The sequence below is a fragment of the Lithobates pipiens genome, unplaced genomic scaffold (genome assembly GCF_037356315.1).
Source record: "Lithobates pipiens isolate NorthernLeopardFrog02 unplaced genomic scaffold, aLitPip1_a1.2 Scaffold_18, whole genome shotgun sequence".
NCBI classification, from domain to species: Eukaryota; Metazoa; Chordata; class Amphibia; order Anura; family Ranidae; genus Lithobates; species Lithobates pipiens.
The window spans coordinates 225299819-225325423 of NW_027507758.1; positions in this window are offsets into that span (position 1 = coordinate 225299819).

Consider the following 25605-nt stretch of genomic DNA (forward strand, 5'->3'; position numbering starts at 1 on the left):
GTTTCTTGTATCATAATCATGTCTGCTCCAGAACATCTGAGTTCCTTCAGGGCCAACCAGCATTTACGTATGGAGCCTAAGCCCTTTACATTGTATGACAAAAGCTTTAAAGTCATATGTGCGTACCAGATGGGGAAGCTTGGGTAAGAGTTATAGGATTACAAGTCAGCGGAACATATATATCAATGAACCAGGAAACGAACTGGTAATAAGAGCTCTTAGTGTTAGTCACTCCTTGATAGTGAGGGAAAACTAGGTATATTCTGAGGGAAATTGGCCTGAGGCTATACCGGCATAGGCATTGCATCTTCAAATAATAAAACTGATCTATAGGAATGGACGCAGGAGAGCATAAAACATTGGAAAGAAACAATAATAAAAACATCAGAAAAAAATATATAAAGAAAACAAAAACAAAAGAAAACTGAACAACTTGAAAGCCTGAGGGGTACATGAACCTCAGGAGGCCCAGGGTGTAAGCCTAGGTCAGGAGGTTCGTAGCCAGACGGTCACCAGAGGAGAACATGTGAAAGAATGGGAAGGACCATCTACTCACCTTATGAACTTGGAAATATGCAAAATACATTAACAACATATAGTCATTGGAGAAAAGAAAAACCCCATGGGGTGGGGAAGTAGAGTTCCACCTTGAGTAAACAAGGCAGAGGACAAACTTAGTATAACCAGGGCAACAGGATCTTTTTTTTTTTTTTTTCAAAAGAAAAAGAAAAAAGGAAGGAATGCAGGCAGCAATCAAGACTGGACCATGTGGAGACTGCTGAAAGATCAGGGGGTTTGCTGGGAGAACCGTGGACACTGAGGTGTGGAGAGATGTCTCCTAGGTTTGCTTCTCATGGGTGTCCAGATGTGGCTTGGGGTATTGGGAAGAGGGCGGGTCTTGGCATCAGCAGGGTGCATGTCGTCCTCAGGAAGGGGAGGCAAGCCAAGATTCTTTAGAAAAGATTTGCTCTCTGGAAGGTCGCGTAGGGTGTATTGGGCTCCATTCTTAGACACTAGAAGACGAAAGGGGAACCCCCAGTAGTATGGAACCTTATGGTGTTGTAAATAGGAGGTGATTGGATGCAGGTTCCTGCGTTTAGCCAGAGTGATAGGGGAGAGATCACAAAAAATCTGCAACTTCGCACCTTTATAAACAATTTGAGGTTTATTGAGCGTGGACTGGATCAGTGCCTCTTGTTGTGGAAAATTTTAGATGTATTTTTATTTGTACTAGGAGTCTCAACGAGAGATCACGATATGAAAGAACACAAGGGAAAAGACCTAGGGTGTGCCAAAAGGTCACGTGGTCAGTATACCTAAAGGGGGCATACCCAAATATGAAATGAAAAGGAAAAATAAGAATAAAAGGGGGACGGGAGGGTGGGAAACACCGAACAAGCCGACAGGAGCAAAGAGGAGGAGGGTGGGTTTAAATACCCCCCGACTCCTCCTACAAACTCAGGCCCACCTGAGGCCGGCCTTCTTATTTGTACTAGGAGTCTCAAAGAGAGATCACGAGAGAATGATATGAAAGAACACAAGGGAAAAGACCTGGGGTGTGCCAAAAGGTCACGTGGTCAGTATACCTAAAGGGGGCAAAAAAGAAGACAATAGGGTAGCTTAGCAAACAAGTTTATTAACCGTAACATAACATCAGTCAGTCAAATGTCTGAAAGCCTGAGCCATCTCAACATGCGGATCCGGGATGTATCTAGTGAAACATGCAGAGTTCCACCTCCCTAATTTCTTAATTACATGGGCCGGAATCCCCTGACTAGAGGCCAAGGAAGCCGCCCCTATCCTGAATGAATGACCTGAAAGATCTGCCAGATTCAAACCTAGATTAGACCATAACATCCGGCAATGCCCCGTGAACTGTGCCATGGTGAGGGGAGCGTGAGGAAAGGGTAGCAACGGACTATCCCTCGGCTTGCCTGCAACCAACGCCCCGAGTTGATCCAAGACTGCAACAGGGCATCAAGCACTGCCGGTACTGAAATACCTCACATCCGTACCAGCCCCAAACTGCTGAGTTTTACACGCAGACAAATGTAATGGTCCGGATGCCTAACCAAAAGACCTACGGTGAGTACCTGTGAACCCGGGCTAGTTAACTCACCTGGCCTAAGGAACCCAAAAAACGCCAAATAAATGGCAGCTTTAAGGACCAAACTGAGGAACTTCCCAAAAGGCAGCCTGTCCAGAAGCTCTGACATGCCCTTGAAAATGGGCCCGTGACCGGTAATCTCCTGAACGAAGAAGGGGGGCTACTCCTCAGGACGCCCCTCAGAATGGCCTTAACAGCATGCACTGAAAAGATGGATGATCTATTTGGATCTTGCAGGGACAGGTGGTGCTGAACCCCTGCTAAATAAGTCTTGATGGTGCCATGTGACAACTTCAACTGGGAGTGGCAGTAAGCCACAAATGCCAGTAGAAAACGTACATCATACCCATCGAAAGACGGGAATCGAGACTGGAAAATCTGGAAAGTATTCCAGGCTGAGGCATACGCCTTCCTGGTGTTAGAAGATAATGACACATTGATCAAAGCTGCAGCGTCCAGCAAATGGGAATTCAATCCAACCTCAGAAGTGACGGCTGCGTTCCTCCAAATTTGTGACCCAACTCTACCACCGCATACAAGTAATGATCCAACTCCTCCCTCCTTTGGGGACTCATCGAGCAAACAATATCCCTGAACATACTGAAAGCCAGCACAAACTCATGGATAGAGAGCTTTCGGTTCAACCTGTGGTCCCTGGACTTGATGATAACTGACACATCGCCACAAGCATAAGACTTATTGTCAGCAACATCATGAGCAGCAATCAACAAGGAAGCCAGATTGACATCCTTGCCCTCCAAAATATCCCTCCTGAGATTCCAGGCCGGGCTGACTGAAGGGACATCAGAACTAGTACCTGCAGCCACCTGTGACGGCCCTGACACCACGGGGACCTCAGCTCCTGCCGCAACCCCAGAAGCTGCCAGATCCACAGGGGTCGGACTAGGATTGGACTCCAGCACCTCCACCCTGGCCCGTAATTCCTGAAAAGAACCCGCCAATGCGCTAAGGGTAGCCTGGATCTGAGAAAGGGAAGATGACACAGTACGCAGGGTGGCCTGTTCCACGCCAGAACCTGAAGAGGTAGGAAATAACAGTCTAAAAAGTTCTGCCTTGCGGGCTGAAGACGCAATTCCGCCATCAATCTTGGGACAGTCCAGGTCCTCATTGAAGGCGAGCTGCCCTGATCCGAACCCCTGGGGAAGAGGAAATGGAAGAAAAATCACCGATATCTGCAGCCTGTGACATATCCTAAATGAACAAAAACATATCCTAAAGAAACAAGCATGAAAAACAACAACCACCTATTGATCCCTCCACCGACCACCATCTGAGCCCAAGAACCCCCCCTAAACGCGACCCTCAAGACCTGAACTCCCTAACTTGCCGGAGGCCGAGAAAACCTACGAACCGTAGGCCAATTAAAAACGAAAACTCAGGCCTCCTGAACCTGAAAGCGTGACAGGTTCCCTAAAATTAAAGCAACTACCCCAATGAACGACAACAGTCCCACCGTGAGAGGAAAGTCCTCCTTTAAAATAATGGGTGAGGAGACTTGCCACCTGCCCAAGCCAATTTAAAAACAAACCTTTCAACCTGCTAAACCTAACCATGAGATAGAAACACAGCATAGTGGCAAATCACCCACCAAACAAGGAAACGAGAAACCAAGAGAACGACAACCCAGAAACCTGACTTACCTTCGAGAACCTCCAACCCAGACAGAACAAGTCTTGCGACTGGCCCCTGATGCCTGCCCTACAATGAAATATGAACGGGACTGAAACCATGACAGACTTCAAAAAACGAGCATGAAACGTAAAACAGATGAAACTACCTGACCCAACCTACGAACCTGAAAACATGTCAGGTAATGAACGAAACCTACCCGCCAATACATGAACGTGCCCTGACGTGACTAAACGGCTGAGGAGACTTGCCACTGCTCAAGACAATTAAAAACGAACATCTCAAACTGTATGACACCCACAGACATGGTGGGTGACCCTGCAGTGGCGTGACAACCCACCCCCAACCAACGCTTGGCCTGAGTAAACTGAACAGGAAACCTCATACCACCCCCCCCCCCCCGAGAATCTGAAACCCAGCAACCTGCGTGCCCCTGACGTGACAAAACACTCGCACCCCAAACATGGGTGACCCACCCCCCCCCCGACACTTACTGCAACTGGGGAAAAAATAGATTAACAGGAAACGAGGAAAACTTGACCAGGCGCCCCAGCAACGAGAACTGACAGATGTATGAATCCCACCTGCAGAGAAATTACAAGTTATATGGAACAAAACCACAAACATTGGCTGCGCAAGAACTTGACCCCCCCCCCCACCTGACCAAGCGGATCGAGAAAACAGCGCCCAGCGAAGCGCCTGCAGCTCCCCTTGCCCCTGTAACTAGGACACCCCCACCCCCAACCCCCCCCCACTCATGACAAAACCAACATCAGATACAAACATGAGCATAAAACCCCCCCAACCCCTAAGGCCCCCTCCCTACCAAACCATACATGACCAGAAACAGCCCCCTGACCAACACCCCCCCCCCCCCCGCAAGTATGTACGTATCCAATAATTTGCGTTTAATAAAAAAAATGTTTTAAACATTTGATTATATATGTCCTCCCTTTTTTTTGTTTTTGTTTTTTTAAACATTTAAATATATATTTTCCTCTTTTTTTTTATCCAATCTGCCCCCCCCACATGCCCCCTATGGCCACTACGAACCAGATGCCGCTACTCTGGCTCGCACCACCATCCCCCACCCCCCCTTGCCCCTACACTACCTTCTTTTAGAGGCGACAAGCCCGAGGCGACAAGCCCGATCCTCAGCGCGGAGGCGAACTGCGAGGAAAAGCCGACCGCCGATGGAACCAGCCAATTGCTGACGGAGCCAGCTGAAACACCGACGGAACCAGCCGAAACGTTGCCGGTAACAGCCGACCGCCACCGGAAATCGCCGAAGATGCCGAGACCTTGTGGAGTCGCGCCGGAAGTGACGAATAAGCCGCAAAAACACAGAACAAGCCGACAGGAGCAAGGAGGAGGAGGGTGGGTTTAAATACCCCCCCGACTCCTCCTACAAACTCAGGCCCGCCTGTGGCCAGCCTTCTTATATGTATTGTCATAAGAGTCCTCCTGTGTTCATTCTCCCCTAGCCCGCTCTAAAAGAGCTGACTGGGGCAGACTGACGCTGGGTTAGATCTGTTAGGTAGTGGATAACTTTGTGGGATTGGAAAGAGGTGTTTGCGGAGTGGGAGTATGTCTGCCAGGGAAAGGGCCCCTGTCTGGGGGCATATGCTTGCTCTGCAAGGATTGGTTGTAGGCGGATGTGCGCTCCTTGTCTCTGCTGTGTCTGATCAGCACATGGAGATGAGCAGTGCACATCTGTGGATAACCTTCCATCCACAAGGAGGTGTAGAATAATCCAGCTATACATTGTTCCAGAGAACAATGTATATTAAGGATTTCTATCAACGGAATTGTAGTCATCGTTCATTGGTTTTGTATGGTTTCCATCATTGAAAGCATTTAGTCAGTTTGCGTCACTGACTATTTGAATGTATACGTCTGTGGTTGGTACTTTATGCTGTATTGTATTGCATTGTCTTGTCCTTATATGGGCATTCACATCCAGTGTTGCTGCTGTGAGGTCACAAGCTTTGTAGGAGGTGTTCAGCTGTTGGAGGCAAACCCTCCAGGGCGTAGCTTCCTGTTGAAATGTAAATAAAAGATTTGTCCAGGTCAGAGAGGACACACATGCTGACCGTTTGGAAAATGTAAGAATGCTGGTGATGTCTCTTTAATGGGGAACCAGAAGGGCCTGGCTGAGGAGCAGTCCGGCTGAAATGAGGATGTAGGAATGTGGGTGATGTCTGAATACTTGGATGAGTGAGTTTGAAGGTAAGAAGTATTATATCATTAAGGCAGAAATGTTATTATTATGGGAAACAAGGAGATTTGGCTGTGTGCTCTGCGTTTGGCCAAAATTTCCAGAACACTCTTTGCTTTCAAAAAAAATTAAACTGAACAATGACATCTCTGGGTCTGGCTCCAGCAGGAGGCTTGGGGGCCAATGATCGGTGGGCCCTATCGAGGCGCCAGTCAATGTCCACTACTGTGGGAGCTAAGGTGTTGAAGAGGCCTAGCAGATAGGCACGTAGATCGGAATCACCCACAGTCTCGGGGATACCTCTGAAGCATAGGCATCTTTCTCTATTTTCCAAGTTGTAGCTGTAGCTGAGAAACTGAAAGGCGCAGATTGTGATTTTGCTCCTTGATGGTGTGGACATAGCTGACCATCTCGTCAAATTTATTCTCAAGTGTATCTGTGCGCTCGACAAGATGGTTAATTTCCTTTCTCAGTTCCACAGCTAATTTGTTGACCTCAGCCGAAATATTGGTTGTGATTTATTGGAGCAGGAGATGTAGCTTAGCTTAGCTGTTCGGGCAGGGGTTTATAATTTTCCTGTTGCTGTCCAATTTTGCCCATGGGGTGGTTTAGTAATGTAATGAAGAAAAAAAGCTTACCCCCGGTGCTTATATAGGTTAGTGTAGCGTTGCAGAGGTCTTGGAGAGCAGATGGGACCTTGAGCTAATTTAAAGGTCATGCTGGGTGTTGATAGTGGTGCTCATGGCAATGTTTATTACTATTTTACTCCCCCTTAGTACAGACAGACTCTGGAGATGATGGATGAGGAGTATTGGGTGGAGCAAGATGGCCGCCAACCTCTGAAGTAGGCCGGAAACCGGGGCCTTTCCTAAGGAACTGCAGCTGGTTGCTCCCAGAGTAGGTTGTGGGGGTATTTCAGGATCCCCCTGGCCGTCTGGCTCTCCGAAATCTGGGGATGGGGCACTCACTGAGTGGGGAGGGCAGCCGGGGAGGGCAGAGCACACAACCCCCCAGAGGACTCACTGGAGACGCTGTAGGCCCGTATGGAAGGCCGGAAGGTGGCGTCCGGACCCGAGGCCCCGGAGACTGCAGATGGAAATCCCGAAAGTCTGTCCCCAGCAGGCCCCGGCATGTTCGGCAGGCTAGCGCGGTGAGTCTGGAGGTCTTGCAGGCCCCAAGATGGCGGCCGCTGGGAAGTGAATGGAGCGGGCGTTGGGCCGGGTTGTGCGGCTTGTGAGCAGACAAACGTCCCCCAAACTTGGGCAGTGCCGGGGGAAGCCCAGCAGAATGGATGCTGGGTTTGTGGCCGAGAACACCGATCCACAGCGGAGGATGGCCACGGATTCGGTGACGATCGGTGGAGCTCAGCCACAATGCGTCCTTCTCCTTTCCCTTCCGGACACGCCCCCCTTCCGAAATCTGCTTTGATCCCCAGAAAACCTCTTTGGAATGGGGACCTTTGGTTTAGGAGGCAGCATCATCACAGGGGGTGTGGTAGTAGTTGCAGCTGATGCCCCGCCAGTGGAAGGGATTGAGACCGAAGAAGGGTTTTCAGCGGTGGTCAGGGTTTACACTTGTTCTTCCAATTGCATGTAACGATCCAGAAGAGACTTTACGGCCTGTGTGAGGACTGCGAGGTGCTGACAGATGTCATCCATAGGCAAGGTCCTTCTTGCAGGCTCAGACATGGCTGTTTGATACTGTCATGTACCTTAGGTGTGAGCTTGACGTACAGAGAGAGACCTCTCGCACAACCCTGGCTCGGAGACCACTGGAGTTGAGACAGTGGTTGTATGAGCACGGTGGGGTAAGAGTGCCTGCAGGGTTCTCTTAGCTAGAAGTGGTGGTACTAAGTGAGAAGCCGGAACAGCTGGTGCAGGAGTACTGCAGATGCAGGGTGGCGGATGCAGGTCAGCAGGTGCAGGTATGCTGCGGATGCAGGACAGCCATCTAGAGCAGGGTCAGAAAAGCCGGGTTATACACAGAAGAGCAATCAGTCAAAAAAGCAGGCAGAGAGTAGTCAGAGTCCAGGCTGGGTTTGACAACAGGTAACAGGCCATTCAGTCAAAGAGAAAGCAGGGTCAAACAAGCCAAAGGTCAGGACTGGAGCTAGTAGCGTGGTCAGGAAGCCGGGTCAACACTGGAGCAGGATACAAGCACAAAGTCAGGATTCAGGGCACAGCTGCAGCACAAACAGCAAAGACCTACCACCCCTGAAGCATCTTTATAGACCACTAGGTGCCAAAGCGCATCCAACACATTTGTGCAGGAGCATTGCCGCATGTCTCATAATGCGTGCAGCGCGTCCCTGACAGTAGTATTGGGGGCATTAGTGGTAGGTTGACTAAAGCACATAAACCCGAGGTAAGTATAGTAAGTCCTATTTGCAATCTCGGAACACACAATAAGAGGACAGTATACCACCGGTCTAAACTACGTGGCATGTTCACCAATGCCAGGAGCCTGGTGGACAAGATGGGTGAACTAGAGATACTGTTGAACAAGGAGGATTTAGATTTTGTGGGAATTTCAGAGACCTGGTTCAACAGCTCTCATGATTGGCTGGCAACCATTCAAGGGTATTCCCTTTATTGCAGGGATAGAGAGGGTAAACATGGGGGAGGGGTATGCCTATATATCAAGAATAATGTACAAGTAAATGTGAAAGATGACATCAATAAGGGAGCTAGGGAGCAGGTGGTATCCTTATGGGTAGAGCTACAAAGGGATGAAACTAATGGGAAAATAAAACTGTGATTATGCTATAGGCCCACTAACCTGAAGGAGGAGGGGGAGATGGACCTCCTATCACAATTGCGATTAGCAGCAAGGATGGGAATTGTTATCATAATGGGGGATTTTAATTATCCAGACATAGACTCGGCCGAGGGAACCACACATTTGTCTAAGGCTCGCCAGTTCCTAAATGTCTCGCAGGACAACTTCATGGGTTAGATGGTAGATGTACCAACTAGAAACAAGGCGTTACTAGATCTACAGATTACCAACAATTCAGACCCGATCACAGATGTGGAAATACTGGGCAATTTAGGAAACAGCAATCACAGGTCAATTGGCTTCAGTATAAATCGCACAATTAGGAAATACAAGGGCAACATAACACTTAATTTCAAAAGAGCAAACTTCCCTGAACTACAAACCTTGCTAGAAGATATAAATTGGCATAAAATCTTGGAAACAAAGAACACGGAGGAGATGGGTTTGCTTTAATAGCATTTTAAATAAGGGCATTAGCCAGTGCATCTCATTGGGAAATAAATTGAAAAGGGCGAATGCAAGTCCTGGATGGCTTAACTCCAATGTAAAAATGCATATAAAAGCAAAGGAGAAGGTCTTCAAAAAATACAAGGCTGAGGGATCATCATCAGCATTCAAACTTTACAAAGAATGTAACAAAATATGCAAATGTGCAATTAGGTACAGATTAGCTAAGATAGAACACAAAGACACATAGCAGAGAAGAGCAAATCTCCAAAATCCCAAGAAATTCTTTAAGTATATAAACAGTAAAAAAGGGACAGACTATATTGGCCCCATAAAGAATGAAGAAGGACATCTGGTTACAAAGGATGGGGGTGGCGAAGGTATTTAATTTATTCTTCTCCTCAGTCTTCATGAGGGAATTGGGGGTCTTCAGTAACCAAAAGTGCAGTGTTTGTCCTCATGACACGTCACAGGAAGCAACCTCATGGCTAACAGAATTAGAAATAGACTTGGGAAACTTAACATTAATAAATCACCGGGACCAGATGGCTTGCACCCATGGGTACTTAGGGAAATTGCCAGACCATTGTTCCTAATTTTTACTGAGAAAATCCAAATGTAGCACCAAAATATATCCCGGAGCCTAACATGTAGGGAAGCGGGACGCAGGCCTGCCTGTATTTGTGGGTGGAGCCTCACCGTTATAAGATGGCCTCAGCTCCTCCCTGCCCTGTCGGTCTTTTCTGGAGGTTGTCAGAGGTGGTGGGTGTTTCTCAGGGTCAAGAGGCTGGTCTTCGCTCTCTGCGTCATTTCCGGTGCGACGGCCGGCGGCATTTCTGATTTCCATTCGTGGAGGTGTTCGGCGGTGTTGGGGGCTTATTTTTCCCCTGCTGTCATACGGGGGCAGGTAGTTGTGAGGGGGCTCTTGCGGTGGCTTGTTTTCGTGGGGGGGCATCTATGGTGGGGGGGCAGTCACAGGTTGGGGAAGGGGGTTATTGGGGGGTTAAAGTATATGGACATTCTGAGGGGGGTGGGATTGGGGTGGGGTTGCTCAGCAGGGGTATTGATCTGTATGGGGGGGAGGGGTGGTTTTGACAGATGACGCTGCCTCTATTTTTGTTCTGGGGGGTGGGTTGGCTCGGGGGGGGGGGGTATGTCACTGGTTCACTAAGCAGTGGTGCTTTCCATAGGGGCATCACTGACTGGGATAGTGTCATGGCTGGCTTAGCCCTTTCTCCTCTGGGCTGGCCGCTCAGCTGTCGGCTAATTGCCAGCTCTCTTCTCTTTCCACAGTTACCAGCTGTTCCCGATGATGCTCGTCTGACCTGCCTATTTAAAGCCTTCCAGCTCATTTCTCCTTTGCCTTCACGTTGGTCACATCACAAGGAACCATCTCCTGCTGTTTGTTTCAAGACTGGCTTGCTGACATCCCTCCTGGCTTCTTATCCTGTTTGCGGTTGCTCTCCTTGGATCCCTGACTTCAGGCCCGGCTGATTACCGATCTGGTTAATGAACTTTGGACTGGCTAACTACCTGATCTGGCTACTGGACTCTGGCTATGCTTGACTACGCTTTTTCTTTTTACCCTTTTATTTTTATTAATAAACAAGTGTGATTTGATTGTACTTCTGTCTCAGTCTGATTCATGGTTCCTGACAGTACGTGAAGGATATGAATTCAGAAGATACAGTCAATCCACTTGTTGGTAATATTTTTTCCAGATTGGATGAGCAAGATCACCGCATGGATCACTTTGCCTTGGCGTTACAAACGCTCCTCAATCGCACGGCTCACCTGCAATCCCCCACGGTGGCTGCTCCGGTACAACCTGAGTTGCAGGCTGTCCCTGCTGCTGCGTCAGTCTCTGTGCAGGCACCCGCCTCTAGTATTATCTCTATAAGAGGTATGTCTGGTACTTCGAAATGCTGCCCCAGGCGTTTCCCACGGACAGAAGCAAAGTAGGTTTCGTGATATCTTTGCTTTCTGAGAGAGCCTTGGCCTGGGCTAACCCTCTATGGGAGACTCAAAAACCTGTTGTCTTGAGTTAGCCCCAGTTTGTGGCCTCCTTTAAAAGGGTTTTTGACATTCCTGCACGCTCTGCTTCTGCTGCCAAGTGCCTCATGTCCATCAACAGAGTACAAGAACTGTTGCCGACTACGCCATTGAATTCCGTACTCTGGTAGCAGAGGTTGCTTGGAACAATGAGGCCCCTCGTGGCTGCTTTTTATCATGGTCTCTCGGATTCCATCAAAGATGAGATAGCAGCCCGAGATATACCCACTGAGCTGGAGTGATTGATCTCGTTTGCCATCCTCATTGACTCCAGACTCAGAGAAAGACTTTCTCCTAAGGAACTCTTGCGGAAGCCTCCTGTACGTTTGCCTCCGAGCTTTGTAGTCCCACCCATGCCTCCCTTGCCTCCCATGCCTCCTGGTACCGATTCCGAGTTGGTCAGTGATGATGAACCCATGCACCTGGGCTTCACGCGTCTCTCTGTGGATGAGAGAGCCTTTAGGAGGAGGGAGAGATTGTGCCTTTATTGTGGCCTGGCAGGTCACTATTTGAAGTCTTGTCCTACCCGTCCAGGGAACTCCCGAACCTTGAGGTCCTGTCATGGACAGACCTTAGTTGGGGTTTTTTCGTCCCCAGTTATCCAGAAGGATAAGCCCCTGGTTTCGGTCACCCTTTCTTGGGCTGAGTCATCCATCGAGATACAGGCTCTAATTGACTCTGGGGCTGCAAGCCTGTTCATTGATGCTGCATTTGTTTCACAGCACTCGATTCCGCTGCAGCTGTGTGACACTTCACTTGCCATTGAGGCTCTTGACGGGAGACCTTTACAGCCTGCCCATGTGACTCATGAGACAGTTCCGTTGTCCATGGCCGTAGGGGCTCTTCACCATGAGATAATCCAATTCCAAGTTATTTCCTCACCCAGATTTCCTCTGGTTATTGGTTATCCTTGGTTACAGAGGCACAACCTCTCTTTTGATTGGCTCCGTGCTGAGGTTCTCTCCTGGTCACCACAATGCAGTGAGACATGCTTCCTGAAGGTATTCAAGGTCCTGTGCACCGCTTCACTCCCCTCCCTGCCGGAGGAGTACCATGATTTTGGAGATGTCTTTGATAAAGGTCAAGCCGGTAGTTTGCCTCCACACCGGCCTTATGATTGCGCAATTGACCTTTAACTTGGTGCCATACCTCCTCGTGGCCGGGCTTACCCTTTGTCGGTCTTGGAGGATAAAGCCATGGAGATGTATGTTGCTGACACACTTTCTCGAGATTTTATCCGCAAATCCTCGTCTCCTGCTGGTGCTGGTTTCTTCTTTGTGAAAAAGAAGAGCGGTGAACTGAGACCTTGTATAGATTATAGGGGTCTCAATCGTGTCACGATTAAGAATGCCTACCCGATTCCATTGATTACTGAGTTATTTGACCACCTCAAGGGAGCAACGGTTTTCACGAAGCTTGACCTGAGAGGGGCATACAATCTTGTGCGCATTAAGGAGGGCGACGAGTGGAAAACTGCGTTTAATACCAGAACAGGCCATTATGAATACCTGGTAATGCCTTTTGGCCTTTGTAATGCCCCAGCAGTTTTCCAGGAATTTATTAACAATCTCCTCTGAGATTTGTTGCAATTGTGATTTATCTCAATGATATCCTCATATTTTCCAAGTCCCTGGAGAGCCACCACACAGATGTCTGTCGTGTACTTTAGAAACTAAGAGAGAACAATCTCTATTGTAAACTGGAGAAGTGCGAATTCCATCGTGAACAGGTTACATTCCTCGGCTATGTCATTTCCACTGCTGGTTTTTCGATGGACCCAGAGAAACTTTCGGCAGTCCTACAGTGGCTTCGACCCGTGGGTTTATGTCCTCTGCAGCATTTGCTGGGCTTTGCCAACTACTATCGGAAGTTTATTTGTAACTTCTCATCTCTGGTCAAGCCTCTGACTGATATGACCAGAAAGGCGGTAACCCAAAGAGTTGGTCTCCGGGGTCCATTAAGGCCTTTGAGACTCTCAAGGCTGCCTTTGTTTCTGCTCCTGTGTTGGCACATCCTGATCCTATGTTGCCTTTTATCCTAGAAGTTTATGCTTCTGAGAATGGAGTTGGCGCCCTTCTGTCTCAACGTCCTCTGAGAGCGCTATGCATCCGTGTGGCTACTTTTCCAAGAAATTGTCACCTGCTGAGTGCTATTATGAGATTGGTGACAGAGAGCTGTTGGCGATCATTTTAGCCCTGAAAGAATGGAGACATCTCCACTGTGCCCGTTCTTATTCTTACTGACCATAAGAATCTTACGTTCTTGTCTGAGGCTAAGTGACTCTCTCCCAGAAGGGCGCGATGGACTCTTTTTTTGTCGAGCTTTAATTACATTATCTCATTCTTACCTGGTACTAAGAATGTAAGGGCTGATGCCTTGTCATGACAATTTTCCTTCACTTCCAAGTCGGAGTCGGTTCCGGTTCCTATGATTCCTCCTGATCGTATCTTGTCTACGGTTCGCACCAGTCTTACTTCTCCTTTGGGTGACAAAATTCTTGCTGCTCAGGTCCATGCTCCTCCTGAGAAACCTTGTGACCGCTGCTTTGTCCCAGAGAGTCTCTGTACTGCAGTGCTCCAAACTTACCATTCTCCCAAGGCAGCTGGCCCTCCTGGGAAGAATCAACTCATTTGGGCCATCTCCCAACAATTCTGATGGCCTAGTCTACGGGCTGCTGTTACTGCTTTCGTAGCTGCCTGTCCCGTGTGTGCTCAGAGTAAGACTCCACGACACCTTCCAGTGGGCCTCCTACAACCCATACCCAATGGAGAAAGGCCCTGGACTCACCTGTCTATGGATTTCATTGTGGAATTACCCAACTCCCAAGGCAACACTGTTATCCTTATGGTGGTTGACCGGTTCTCAAAGATGTGTCATTGTATTCCACTTAAGAAGTTGCCCACCTCTAAGGAACTGGCGTCCATTTTTGCTCGGGAGATCTTTCGCTTACATGGGCTACCCAAGGTGATTGTCTCAGACAGGGGCAGTCAGTTTGTCTCCCGGTTCTGGCGAGCCTTTTGTGCACAGTTGGGAATCCAGCTTGCGTTCTCCTCTGCGTATCACCCGCAGTCTAATGGGGCCAACTGGTCTGACCTATTAACTTGGGCAGAGTTTGCTCACAACAGTGCCTTGAATTCTGCCTCCCGATAAGAGACACCTTTACGACAAAGTTCATTCTCCATTTATGGCGAATTATGGTATTGGCGTGTCCTCCGTGCCTGTCACCAGTGGCACCTGTGGGTCTTGACATATCAGCAGTCCCGGGGGTTACCTCTGGTCATTCCATCAGCAGCAGGTAATAGTGCTAGTTCTTTTTCGGTCATTCCAGACCATTTTATCCCGGACAATGTTAAAATAGATATTTTGGAGGGTAAGGACATTAACTTGGCCTCCCTCTTGATCGCGTGCCACATGACATCGCGGACAACAAGTCATATGCTTGTGGCGACATGTCGGTGGTAGTCAATACCAGGGACCATAGGCTCAGTCGCAAACTTTCCATCCCTGATTTCATGCTAGCTTTTAGCATCTTCAGGGATGTTGTTTGCTCGGTCAGTCCTCAGAGAAGGGAGGAGCTTGACCTATATTTATATGCTAAAAAAAGAGGAAAAACCGCGCTTATCAAATAAAAAACTAGGAAAAAGCAGCAACCCAAATGTTATACTACATTTGGCATAAAGGAAAAAAGGGTGGGTTGCGCTGAAAAAAAGTTACTAAACAAAAAATACACCTGTGTGAAAAAACTCCAATAACTTTAACTTAATAATTTATCAATCCTATGCAAAAAAGTTTTAAGTGCAAGGAAATTGAAGCAATCACATAAAAATAATAAGTGCTGAATCTATGAAGACAGCAAATATGCCTCCATATTGTTCATAAAAACACCACAAATGATGATGGATACTCATATAAGTGTGAACAATAGGAAAAGAAGGGGTGGGCTGCGCTAAAAAATATTATAGGATTAATACGTACGTAAGAGACGTAAGAGACAAATGCGCACTTACAGAAATAATGTTTAAAACGATCGTTAAGCAAATCCGAGCCGGCCGGTCTCGATTCGTGCCCAATACTTCCGCAAACAAACAACGCGAGCTGGGGGCGTCAGGACGTCGCTCCTCCTCCCTACGCGTTTCGTCACTATAGGACGTGGTCACGGGGTACCACGTCCAAAGTATTGGGCGCAAATCTAGACCGGCCGGCTCGGATTTGCTTAACGATCGTTTTAAACATTATTTCTGTAAGTGCGCATTTGTCTCTTACGTTCGATTAAAATTTACTTGGGTTTTACACTATTGTGAGTTTTATTACCTTCTATGTAAACCGGTGAGAGGGAGTGTATTTGGAGGTGAACGGGTTCCAGAGTTCCTTTGCATCCATTTGTGAAAACCCTGGACTGGGGGAATCAGTCATCCGCTCTGCATGGTTCTCTGTAATAAGGAACCATACACCTTCGGTAAGCGGCAGTAATGTCTGTGGTGGAGGTTGTGCACGGTTCACGTTCGTTTTGGATATTTATGCTGTCACCATATCACCGTGGAATACTTTGAAAAGAGATACTTTTCATGGACTTTATGAACATTTTAATATTCAATGTTATGATTTTTTTTCACATATATTGATGTTTTATTAATACTTTAAGGCAATTGGTCATTGGATGTCACATTGCTCCTTTCTTTGAATGTTCACATCATATTAGGATAATCCATTATTATTTATGGTGTCTTCACTGACAATATTGATATATATTTGTTACCTATACCTAATATAATTCTATCTTCTGGTATAGTTGATATTAACTAAACAGTTATTTCCTAAAGTTTTTCACTTTAAGGTTTTTTTTCGCTTATAAGTATTAATCCTATAATATTTTTTTAGCGCAGCCCACCCCTTCTTTTCCTATTGTTCACACTTATCTGAGTATCCATCATCATTTGTGGTGTTTTTATGAACAATATGGAGGCATATTTGCTGTCTTCATAGATTCAGCATTTATTATTTTTATGTGATTGCTTCAATTTCCTTGCACTTAAAACTTTTTTGCATAGGATTGATAAATTATTAAGTTAAACTCCAGACATCTGGTTCAATCTTGTTTTCCCTTAAATTTACCAAACAAAGAATTTATCAGCTAAGAGCATTTGCAGGAGAGTCAGAGACAAACACTCCCATCTTCCCCCCCTGGTCCCCTCTCCCCCTTGTATTTTTTTTTTTTCTCCCACCCTCCCCTCTTCCCCCTCTTCTCATTCCTCCCCCCCCATTCCAACTGAACTGTCGACTCACCACTTTCCCCCCTATCCACTTTACCAAATTACTTACACACCATTTTATATGTAGAGCTTGTCACACGAGCCTTCAACGTAGCCATCTCCACTTACAACAAAACACTTTACTTTTCCAACTAGCTATGCAGAACGCATACTCGAGGCTCTACACCACGATTATCCACAATATGAGAGACCATTTATTCCTCGAGTCCACACCCTTCAGTTACAGGAGGTGGGCCTACTGATCAGTTTGTGCTATGTTTTATTAATTGTACTTATATAAGGCTGAAAAAAACTTTTAGTCTATGTACTCGTGTCACTTTTTCGCATCTGTTGTCTTTTGTATTAACTGTTTATATAAATAAAAGACATTTTCTGGGAAAAAAAAAAAATTATTAAGTTAAAGTTATTGGAGTTTTTTCACACAGGTGTATTTTTTGTTTAGTAACTTTTTTTCAGCGCAACCCATCCTTTTTTCCTATATTTATATGCGGTGGTGGAGTTGGGACAAAAGTATGGTGGGTTGGCATTTTATGATTATCATCGGTCCTTTTCAGCTAAAGCGTCGGCGGTGTTCGCTCAGCACCAGGTAACGATTGACTGGAGCAAGGTGGACACCAAACTTTTTTGTCAGCATTTTGCTGGGTTGAGGTCCCCGGTCTGTGCCACTTGCCAGTCCTTAGCACATACTACTTACTGGTGCCCTCTCATGGGTCCCCCGTCAGTGCCGGGCACTTCCAGGGGCCTCTCTAGTGTTTTACCTTCTCCGGGGCTTTCCACTTCTTTTGACAAGCTGGGCCGCCCTATTTAGTTTTTGGGGAAATCTCAGGTTTGCGACAATTTCAATCAGGGTTCATGTAATTACAACCAGTGTCGTCTCCTTCATGTCTGTGCCAGCTGCTTTAGGGCACATCCCAAATCCTTGTGTTCACTCAAGCAGGGGAAATCTTCCTGACCAAGCCGGATCAACGTCTTAGTTTTACAGGCCTGTTTGGAGTTTCATCCGTCTCCCACTCTACGGCAATTCTTGGTGGAGGGTTTCACGCACGGGTTTCATACGGGGCTCATCACCTTACCACAGGGCACCTTTGAGTGCAAGAATTTATTGTCCGCAGGCACAGACATGGAGGCGATGGATCGGCTGCTTCAATCGGAGCTGGAGAAGGGGTTCATCATCGGCCCCTTTTCCACACCTCCGTTTCACCAGTGGAGGGTCAACCCTTTGGGGTTGGTCAGGGGGAAATTCTCCAATAAATTAAGGTTAATCTATGACTTGTCTGTGCCTCATTGTTCAGTAGTGCCTAGTTTGAATTCCCTGGTTCCCTCAGAGGAATTTTCACTGAAGTACGCATCAGTAGATTTAGCTATCCAACGCATCACCTGGGCAGGAAGGAATGCTTGGCTGTCTAAAGCAGATATTTCTGATGTTTTTAAGCTCCTTCCTATTCAGCCAGCACTTTGGCAGTGGCATGGGGTCAAATGGAGGGGTTTGTATTATTTTGCCACCAAGCTTACCTTTGGGTCTAAGAGTCTTGGCTTTTTAATCTGTTTGTGGAGGCGCTCAATTGGATTCTCAAGCAGAAGGAGCATTGTCAGGAGGTTATTCATTACCTAGATGACTACCTCCTGATTGAGAGTGCGGGTCGGGTACCTTCGGATCTTCAGAAGTTGGTAGCTGTTTTTTCTGCATTCAATGTTCCCTTGGCAGGCAAGAAGATGGAGGGCCCGGCTACCACCCTGACCTTTCTGGGTATCGTTCTGGACTTTCAGGCCATGCAGGCCAGCCTGCCGGAGGATAAGTTGGTCAGAATCAGAGAGTGGATCTATGGGTTTTTAATTTCCCAAGCCGCTACCAGGAAGGATTTACAGTCGTTACTGGGCATGTTGAACTTTGCCATGAGGATCATTCCTCAGGGCAGGTCCTTCATTTCCCGGTTGCGGGCTTTGCTATCGATGGCCCCGGACTCAGATTCTAGTGTCAGTTTAGATTCCGCAGCTTTGTCAGATTTGCACATGTGGGATGACCCGTTGTGATTTTTCATCTTTTTTCCGTCAGGTTCCGAACGCAGATGTCTTGGCGAGAAGTTTTCGCTTCTGAGGATGGATTAGGGTTGCATTTGACAGGTGCATTGGGTTTGATCGACAGGTCACTGTCCATCAACACCAGGCGGGCTTACCACACAGCTTGGAAAGCATTTCAGACGTTTCGCACCCTGTACCCCAGGTCGGATTGTTTGGACGTGCGATACATTTTAGCGTTTGTAGCATACTGTCATTCTCAGCTCAGGTTATCTCACGGCACAATCAGGGGTTATTTGGCGGGCGTGCAGCATTTTTTCTCTTTACAACATCCCGGTAGACCCTCAGTGTTTGCGGCTCACGCGGTCAAGGTGGTTCTGAGGGGTATTCAGAAGGGTAGCTATCCGAGCCCCAGTAATAGGCTTCCTATCTCCAGGGACATTTTCCAGGCCTTGTCAGTCATGTTATCTAGATCTCCTTTTGGGCTTTTACCTAGTCTGGTGCTGAAGGCAGCAATTTATTTGGCTTTCTACGGTTTTCTTAGGCCAGGGGAATTTGCTCGTACCGGGGCTGGGTCTCGTACGTTGTCCATTAGTCAACTAGTTAGGTATCCTGACCATTTTTTGTTACATTTAGAGGCATTTTAGACGCAACAGACTGGGTCCGGCACAGATATCAGGTTTCTCAGGATCAATTCTGGTTGGTGCCCAGTCATGGTTTTTGATCTGTTGTTGGTCCAGTTGGCAGGACAACCCAGGGATAGTCCTCTTTTGCCCTTTAACGGGGCACCGCTCACTTCGTCCCTTTTTATCAAATACTGCCGCACTCTTTTGGGGAATTTAGGGCTCAATCCCAAGTCCTACTCGGGTCACTCCTTTAGGATCGGGGCAGCCTCTGCGGCTTCGTGTCAGGGGGTCCCCGTGCACATCATTAAGAGATTGGGTAGGTGGAGGTCTTCATGCTACGCCAGGTACATCCCGGAGCCAGTAACAGAGATGTCAAAAGCGTTTCTTCATTTGACTGATTGATTGGTTCTGGTTAAATAAACTTTGCATTTTTCATCTCACTGTCTGTTGTACTTTTTGCCCCCTTTTAGGCATACTGATCACGTGACCACGGCACACCTTCAGGTCACCTTCTTTCATTGTCTGTCGATTCCATTTCATCATTATTACAAGAGTCTCCAAGCACAAGTGAGGAGGCGGGACGCAGGCCCGCTTGTATTTGTGGGAGGAGCCTCACCGTTATAAGACGGCCTCAGCTCCTCCCTGCCCTGTCGGTCTTTTCCGGAGGTTGTCCCACCCTCCCGTTCCCCTTTTTTTTTTTTTTTCTTCTCTTTTGTCTTACTACTTGGGTATGCCCCCTTTTAGGCATACAGACCACGTGACCACGGCACACCTTCAGGTCACCTTCTTTCAGTGTCTGTCAATTCCATTTCATCATTATTACAAGAGTCTCCGAGCACAAGTATAGTATGCAAGCTCTTGGAGGGGATAAGGGACTAGATACAAATTTTTAGTAATGAAAACTGTATCAGTAGCAGTAATCAGCATGGATTCATGAAGAATTGTTCTTGCCCAATCAATCTATTAACCTTCTATGAGGAGGTGAGCTGCCATCTAGATAAATGAAGGCCCAAAGATGTGTTGTATCTGGATTTTGCAAAAGCATTTGATAGACATGGGCGCCGTCAATAAATTTGTTTCGTTCCGTTCCGTTCCGGTTCGTGTTAGAATTAATTCGTACTTCGTATTTCGTGTCCGAAATTCAATTTCAATTCGTACGAAATACGAATTGTCTTTAGGTTAGTTAACTTGTACGAACGTTCTTTACGATGAATTTAAAGGAAAAAATATATACCTCAATATGACAATATGTCCAAATTTCATTACTACGGAAACAACATGGGACTTGGTTGACCAATCAGAGGTTTTCTTCTGCTGCTGAGGCCTACAGGCCCGATCATGTGACTTCCCTTTGTGGGTTAGTTAGTGTAGTGGAGCAGATCACACGATTATTTGTCTGTGCATCTGAGCGAATATCTTTGCAATCCTTAGTTTTTCATTGTTCATTTTAGTTTATATCTGTTGTAGTTTGCAAGTGTATGATCTCTAAGGCCGCGTACACACGGGCGGATTGTCTGGCCAACTAAGTTCGTCAGACAATCCGACAGACAGTCCGTTCAAAATTTGCATGAACGGACTTGACCACACACGATGAGCAGACAGTCCGCTGAAAGCGTGCGCGATGACGTGTACAGCACGTACGACGGGACTAGAAAAACAACGTCCTATACACTGCAATGCAACCTTCGGCCGTGTAAATCCTTTCTGAGCATGCGCCATACTTAATTCGTCCAACTTGCCTACACACGAGCGGACTGTCCGCTGAAACCAAGTTTGCACGGACAAAACCAAGTTTGAACGGACAAAATTACGGAAATTCCGTAAGACTTTGTTCGTCAGACATTCCGCTGAAAAAGTCCGCTGAAGCCCACACACGAGCGGATTGTCCGCTGAAACACGGTTCAGCGGACTAAGTTGGACAGACAATTCGCCCGTGTGTACGCGGCCTTAGTGTTTAGTTTCTGGTTTTATTCGTTTTTTGGTTGGTTTTGAGAGATCTTTTTTTTTTTCATTTCTTGTTTCATTTAGTTAATATTTTGTTATTTTCTGTTTGTTTAATATTTTTTTTGTACATTTGGTGATTTTGGTGTTAGTTTGCTGCAATCAAAATCATATTTTTTTTTTGTCTACATTTTTCTAACTTTTAAAGGAAAAATGAGCAGCAAACAAGGCCAAAAAAGCAGTAAGAGTGCTGCTGGGAGAGGGAGAGCTATGAGCTGTGTACATGAGCAGCAGGTGGGACGTTCTGTCTCTGCGCCCTCTGAGCTCAGCTCACCTCCCATAAAGCTGAGGCGACTGGGAGTGAAGACTGCTGGTGGTAAAGAGCCTGGCAAACAGCAGACATTTGCATGTCGCCAGCTGTTTCAGGATTTACCTCCTAGAACTAGCAGCACAATTCATAGCAAAAGTGGCGCTACCACCTCTGCCACTGCTGCTGGTAACATGCTGCCCATTGGTACCTTTTATGGAAGAGGGCAGGCCAAAGGGGTTCCCAGTGCACATACATTTGTGCAGCCAAAGCTGGAGATCCTGGCCATGCAGCAGGAAACATGTCAGAAGGCCGAGGCTCATGATGATGTCACCACCACCAGCACTACAGGGAGCTTGGCAGTGGTCAGCAAGGAGACAGAGTTTACTGCTTCTAATGATCACTGTTCCCTTGGCAATGTGAAAGATGTGGAAGCAGGCTTTCCTGACATTGTTGTAGACAAATTAAATTTCCAGCCCTCTACCCATGTTGGCACCACCGACAGCCCAGAAAGTATCCCCCCTCAGTCCCCACTACTTTTTTCTCCTGAAAAAACCCAAGTGCTTTCTAAGCCTCCAGCATCAGAATGTGCCAATGCAACCATTAGACCTCAATCCATCACAGAACCCAAAATACCTGGGATGTTCAGGTCTCTTCCTCCCGCTCCTGCCGAACCTCAGAAAGAGAGTGTGACCACTGCAGTGGAAGGTATTCCATCAGGCAGTGTCCGAGGTGGTGGCTGCCATTCCAGCATTTGGCAGCATTTTAAAAGAATTGGTGTCGGTCAGAAGGCCAAATGCAATCACTGTGGCAGGGAGGTCAGCCGGGGCCGAGACATAGGGCATCTCAGTAATAGTGGCATGAACCAGCACATGCGTGTGCACCACCATGCAGTGCTGTTAGGGGAGAAAAGTATTATGGCCACTCCTCCAAACAGCAAAAGGGGAACCAATAGTGGAACCGCCACAGCCACCATGAGTGCCAGCACCACCAGCCAGTATAAGGCAGAAAAGAATGCTGTTACCATCCCGTATCCAATCCATACCAGCCAGGCCACCCTGGAAGATTTTGGTGGCTTTCAGAGTAAGGGTATGTCTCGGGCGCAGGTGCATAAAATAACACGCCTGATTGGCCAGCTCATTGCAGTTGGAGGAGCACCTTTCAACATGGTGGAAGGTGAGCCCTTCAAGCAATTGATGCAGGCTGTTGCACCACAGTACCGTGTGCCAAACTGTGGTGCCAGCCTTATACAGGTCTTGTGTCGGGGTGCTCAAGGAGGAGATTAGAAGGGCAGGTGGACAGGCAGTGCACCTGACCACTGACCTGTGGAGTGCGTGTAGTGCCTAGCATGCCTTCCTGTCCCTGACGGCACATTGGTGGCAGGCCAAGGTGTCCCATGATGTAGTTCAAACATCTGGATCCTCGTCAGCAGTTGACAAACATGGGTACCATTCCTTCCTCCTGCACGCTGAGGTGCTTGATGAAAAGCACACAGCGCGAAACATCCTGCAAGCCCTGCAGAAAATGTTGTTGCAGTGGTTTGGACAGGCAGACAGCAACTACCAGATTGGCTATGTTGTCACTGATGGAGGCAGCAACATGGTCAAGGCTGTAAGGGATGGCAGCTTTGTGGGTGTGCGCTGCTCAGCCCACCTTCTCCACCAGGTGGTAACTGACAGTTTTCGGTTGGTGGAGACCATTTCTGGCAGCGATGGAAGGCTGTCCAAAGTGGTGGACTCCTGTTGGAAGATGGCTGGCCACTTTCATCGGAGTGTGAGGGACAGCCACCTCCTCAGGGTGGAACAGAGGAAGGCAGGCCTTTCAGAACACTGCCTAAAACAGGATGTGGGGACTAGGTGGAATTCAACCCTAGCAATGCTGGAACGCATCCTTGAGCAACAGAAGGCTCTCCATGCCATGGCCTGTGATCATAACATTGGCATAGAGAGACCTTTAGGCAGGGAGGACTGGGCCATAATCGGGCAGATTGTGGCAGTCCTCAAACCTTTCCTCTCTGTCACAGAACACCTAAGCCGTGAGGATGCCAGCATTGGTCATGTGCTCCCACTCTTCAACCACCTTCAGAGCAAATTGGAGCGGTTCAAGTCGGCTGAGGAACCTTTGCCTGGTGGTGGCCCTCAACCTGATGTGTTGGCTCTGCTAAACACATTTCTGATGGAGTTGGGCAGGCGCACGCAGGAGTTGACCGCCTCTTGCCCAGAACTGATGCTGGCTGCCATGTGTGACCCTCGCATCAAGGGCAAAATGGCTGTGCAGTGTAGTGCTCTGACAACATGGCGGGACAGACTAATCGACAGGGTGCGTCAGAGGGAAAGGTAAGTCTGGGAGAAGAGGAGGAAGAAGATATTGAAGACCCCCTCTCCCATGCATCATCTACATCTAGTGAAGTGAGCAGAGCTCCTGCCAGTGGAGCATCTTCTGTCTTGGCTGAGGCACTTGACACCCTAATGGGAACCTCCAGCATAGTGCACCCAAAGAAACCCATATCAGCAAAGGAGGTTGTCATGTCCTATTTGTCAGCCCAACCAGTGCACCCCACCACAGATCCAATGTTTTTTTTGGCAGGGGAAGAGCGAGTAGTGGCCTGCCCTCACAGATATTGCCAAGGAGCTACTGTCCTGCCCTCCGACAAGTGTCCAGAGTGAGCGGGTGTTTTCTGTGACGGGAAACATCCTGTCACCCCAAAAATCCCAGTTGTCCCCCCAGCTAATGGAGCAGTTAGCATTTTTGAAAATCAATTTGCCAAAGCTGGGGTACCCCTCCCTCACGCTGAACATTCCTTGAACTGATTGTCTGCAGCAGAGATGGCCATTTGGTCTTAGTAGTATGTCCCTGTCCCTCCACACAATCCCTCCCCTCGCTTCTCATCTACCCCTATTTGCTTGTGACATCATCTGGGATGGACGAGAAGAGAGGAGGTGCCACCAGGGAGGAGCGGAGAGAGAACTTATTACTACTCTGCATGCTGGCTGGTAAATGTGCCCTGATGTTCCCCAATGTGTCCCAATGTGCTCCAATATGCCCTGATATGCCCTGATATGCCCTGATGTGCCCCAATATGCCCTGATGTGCCCCAATGTGCCCTGATGCTCCCCAATGTGTCCCAATATGCTCCAATATGCCCTGATGTGCCCGATGTGCCCCAATGTGCTCCAATATGCCCTGATGTGCCCCAATGTGCCCTGATGTGCTCCAATGTGCCCTGATGTGCCCCCACCATTCTTCTCATTTACACATATGACTGCTAGAACAGATAAAAAGACATTTAGGGAAATTGATCAAAATTGGAGCAAACAGAATCTGGAGCAACCAATCAGCTTCTCTTCAGTTTGTTCTGTTAAGATTTGAAAATAAAAGAGAAAAGCGGATTGTCTGCCATGTATCACTGGTCCAGTTTTCGCCTGATCACCCCACACTGTTTGGGGTCCCCGGGGATGTGCGGAGAGCACATGCTTGGTAACACCAAACAATTTCCAGTGACCTTGCACATCCCTGATGACCCCGTACAATGCGGGGGATCAAAACTGGAGCAGCTGTGCATGGCAGCCATGTGCTCATTATGAGGGGCTCCCACCATCCCTGTGCTGTGCTGACTTCCTCCTGGGGCTGCTTATTATGAGGGGCTCCCAACATCCCTGTGCTGTACTGACTTCCTCCTGGGGCTGCTTATTATGAGGGGCTCCCACCCTCCCTGTGCTATGCTGACTTCCTCCTGGGGCTATACCTCTGCTGTGCTCATTATGAGGGGCTCCCACCATCCCTGTGCTATGCTGACTTCCTCCTGGGGCTGTAGCTCTGCTGTGCTCATTATGAGGGGCTCCCACCATCCCTGTGCTATGCTGACTTCCTCCTGGGGCTGCTTATTATGAGGGGCTCCTACTATCCCTGTGCTGTGCTGACTTCCTACTGGGGCTGTACCCCTGCTGTGCTCAGTATGTCAGTACAGCACAGGAATGGTGGAAACCCCTCATAATGAGCACAGCAGAGGTACAGCCCCAGGAGGAAGTCAGCACAGCACAGGGATGGTGGGAGCCCCTCATAATATGCACAGCAGAGGTACAGCCCCAGGAGGAAGTCAGCATAGCACAGGAATGGTGGAAACCCCACATAATGAGCACAGCAGAGGTACAGCCCCAGGAGGAAGTCAGCACAGCACAGCACAGGGATGGTGG